Below are 3,864 nucleotides of genomic sequence, written 5' to 3'. Positions count from 1 at the left end.
GGGGATAACGCGAGTCCTGCCCGTGGAGTTCATCCCGCGGGGATAACGCGAGTCCTGCCCGTGGAGCTCATCCCCGGAATAACGCGAGTCCTGCCCGTGGAGCTCATCGCTCCGGGGTAAAGGGACTCCTTTCCCCGGAGTTTATCCCCTGGGATAACGCGCTTCTTTTCCCCGGGGTTCATCCCCCCCGGGATAACAGGACTCCTTTCCCTGGGGTTCATCACACCGGGGTACAACAACTCCTTCCCCGGGGTTACCCACTCAACGACGCCTCTACTTCCCAGGATTTATCCCCCTAGATAACGCCCCTCCTATCCCAGGATTTATCCCACTCAATAACACCCCTCCCTCCCGAGGGTTGTCCCCTCAATAACGCCCCTCCTTCCCAGGATTTATCCCCCTCACCCCGCGCCTCTTTCCCCAGGGTCACCCCCCTCAACCCCGCGCCTCCTTCCCCGCCTCGCCGGCCCCGAGGGGGCCCGGCCAGCGCCCGGGAGCCGAGGGGAGCCGAGGGGAAGGATGACACATGTTCAGCCCAACCCAGCGGCAGAGCAGCCGGCGAGGCAGAGCCAATGGCTGCTTTTCATGCTCAGCGGGTGCGTCCACCTCCACCCCCCCTCGAGCCCTTAAGTTGCAGCTTTTAACTCCCTCGGTGTGCAGAGCAGAGATGCTGCTCAGCGGGAACAGAAGGCAGAGCCCGCTGCCAGGTAGCCAGCATGGACCCTGAGCCCGCCAGGGCCGGCTGCTGAGACAGGTACGTGCCTTCCGAGGCAGGGAGCCCAGAGCAATCACATTTGGGATGCAAACTCGGAGCAGACTTTAATTTTCCGGCAGGGGGAATCATGGAAATCTGGCTCCCTCGGAATGATTCATCCCCCCCCTTCCCCAGCGCCACCACCTCCCCTCCTCCGGCGTGCTCTCCCCGTCCCTCCCAGCACCGACACTTTGCTGCGGTCTCTCCATCTGGGAGCCTTCATTTTGCGGGGTCTCGGTGCTCCCTGAGTGTGACAAAATCGGGAATGGGGAGAGCAGCAGGGATGGGTGGTCTCCGCCGGCTGGGTGGGCTCTGGAGCCGGGGCACGGCCAGGTTGGTTCATTCCAGAGATCCCGGCTGGTGAATCCATCCCTGGGGAGCCAGACACGGCCAGGTTGGCTCATTCCAGGGATCCCAGCTGGTGAATCCATCCCTCGGAGCCCTGCTCAGCTCACGGGAGGATCCAGGGGCTGCCCCAAACGGGAGCTTCTCCCTGACACGTGTCTGGCACTCGCCGGGGAGGGGCAGCGGTGAAACGGGGGCACGGCGGAGTTAAACTCCCCTCTCCGAGGGTTTAACGCTCAAAGAGGACCCTGACCCAGCGCTGGTTAATGTCACCTGTGTCCCCTGCCCTGGAGCGGTTTGGGGAAGGGGCAGGCAGAAGCCTGGCTCTGGTCCTGGTTGTGCAAAGCTCTTCGCTGTGCTGTGCCTCTCCTTCAGCTGCAGCGTATCCAAACTCCCGCTTGGAGGGTCCCAACACGCAGCTGGGAGGCACCAGAGGGAGGCGGAGGTGACACTGGTGCGACAAACCCCATGTCTGGTGGCAGAGGAAAGTGGCTCCTCTCTCGTTTCCCCGTGGGAGGTGTTTGGGGCTTGCTGCTCCCGGGATTTCGGTGTCATTTGCTCTCCCGGAGCTGTTTTCTCAGGCCTGTCAAGGGGAAGCAGGGGAGCTGTGGGGATCCTGCAGGAGAATCTGTCTGCTGGGGAGCTTGGAAGAACTTTTGTGTTCTTGGGAAGAAGAGAGGAGCCGGCTGTGCACTCCCTGCACCCGGCTTTGCTCCGGACGGGCGCGGGGCAGGTGCTGGGCCAGGGCTGCCCTCGGCGCCCCCATTCCCCATTTCCACCCTCGGAGCTGATTCCTTTGTCTGTGTCTGTGCAAATGTTGTCCAACAAATCCTTCCTGGGGCTGATGCCATCAGGTGGCGCTTGGGAATAGGCAGCGTCGCCGCAGGAGTTTGGAGAGGGAGCACTTGTTGCTGTGAGCTGCACATGGCACCGGGAACGGCGACAGGGGACACCCAGAGCCCTGTGACACAGGAAACAGGGACACTCAGAGCCCTGTGACACAGGGAACAGGGACATGGGACACTCAGAGCCCTGTGACACAGGAAACAGGGACATGGGGCACACAGAGATCTGCACATGGCACTGGGAACGGGGCAGGGGACACCCAAGGCCCCTGGTCACCCCGTCTCACACCTCCCAAGGTGACACAAAAAGGGAGAGAGGACCTCCAGTGGCACTGGGAGGGATGTGCGGAGCAGGCAGAGCTGTGGACGTGGCAGGATGACCATGGAAAGCTTTTCCTCTCCGTTTTGGCACCGAAATCTTGATTTTAATTACAGCCCGTTTCAGATTTAGCCTTGTCTGGCGTGTGGCCTCAGCCCTGTCACCTCCCTGGCAGCTTTGTGCGAGTGGCTCCGTGTGACACAGGTCCGCAGAGGACCTGCCCCAGTTCCTGTGCAGCCTGGAGAGCTTTTGTCCTCTCGGGAGCACTTCCGTGGCCAGCCAGGGGTGCGGAGCAGAACGTTCCTCTCTTGTCCCATAAACCTCGTGTGGGGCTGCCCCAAGCCTTATAAAACCATCCTGAGCCATCCCAAAGGCCCGGGCAGGGCCGGGATTGGGAATCACCCATCCCAGGGCACTTGGTGAAGTTCCCCAGGAGAATCCAGACACAGCAAAGCAATTGCCAGGCCAGGAATGGCAGTGGGAACATGGAGTGAGGCACAGGTGCTGCCCAGACTCACCTGCTCCATGCCCAATCCCACCTCCATCCCCAATCCCACCTCCATCAACCCCTGGGGCTCGGGAACAGCAGCCAGGACTGAGGCAGCGGGACACTGCCTGGCCTGGCTTTGTCCGTAGGGAGCTACTCCCCACTTCCAGGGGTCAGCGAGGGTTTGTCACCCCCAGGACACCCCCAGGGCCCAGCCCAGCCCTCCTTCCCTCAAGGATCACCCTCCCACCGAGCTCAAAGCCCAGGCAGCCCGAGAGGACAAAAAGCAGCATCGAAGCCGATCATGCTGAGGGACACAGGTTGTTCCCAGAGATCCCAAATCCAGTAACATTTTTGCAGCTTGGCTGGAGTGCCCAGGGAGAGCTGAGGAAGGAAAGAGCTGCTCAAACTAAAGCAAGAGCATCCACCTCAGGGTTTGCATCCAGATTCACTCAGCTGCACCCGCTGCAGCTTCACATGGGGACAAAAATCACGGGCTGGGTCCCAGCTCGGGGACAGGACAAGGAGCGGGGACTCGAGCACAGCCTGGCTCGGCTCCCGCGGCTCTCCAGGACTGCCAGGAGCTCATCCCGGGGCTGGCAGAGCTGCAGCGGTGCCCGGCCTCTCCGTGGAGCCACGGCTTGCAGCAGCAGCAGCCCCGGCTCCGGCGCAGGGGAGCACGTCCCCTGTTAATCAGCATTTAATTAAAGGACATGCTGACATTTGGAAATCAGAAACAAGTCTCCTGTGTGGGCTGCCTCTCTCTGCCGCTCTCCTCTTCTCTGAATCACTCCCTGACATTTTGCCAGATTAGGATGTGACTCCCTCTCCCTCTCCCTCTCTCTCTTTCCCCTTCCTTGTAAAAATAAATTGAAAAGGAGATGCGGAGCCACCGCTGCTCCTCAGGGAGACGACGGAGGGGACGGGGGAAAGCTCCCGTGATTCCTGGGGCTACAGCGGTGGGGCGGGAGGGAAGGACAGGGATGGGAACACCCCAGGAGCGTGGCCCCAGGCTGGGGACAGGAGGGCTGAGCCCTGGCTGAGCTCACGGGGGGTCGCGACACCCCCGACCCCGCAGCCGGGGTACCCCCAGGCGGGACCCCTCTTTTCCCTC

At 61.7% G+C, this 3,864-nt stretch overlaps 1 long non-coding RNA gene across 1 annotated transcript in view; it reads left to right on the top strand.

The window, feature by feature from the left end:
* The first annotated feature begins 660 nt into the window (after positions 1-660).
* The window catches only part of LOC108444937, a 26,255-nt gene continuing 23,051 nt past the window's right edge, over positions 661-3,864 (top strand). Inside the window, exon 1 of the long non-coding RNA XR_001859653.1 lies at positions 661-754. This is a non-coding gene — a long non-coding RNA (uncharacterized LOC108444937). The remainder of the gene's footprint in view (positions 755-3,864) is intronic.

This window comes from Corvus brachyrhynchos, unplaced genomic scaffold, assembly GCF_000691975.1.
Source record: "Corvus brachyrhynchos isolate BGI_N302 unplaced genomic scaffold, ASM69197v1 scaffold72, whole genome shotgun sequence".
Taxonomy (NCBI): domain Eukaryota; kingdom Metazoa; phylum Chordata; class Aves; order Passeriformes; family Corvidae; genus Corvus; species Corvus brachyrhynchos.
This window is presented reverse-complemented; position numbering and strand designations above follow the sequence as displayed.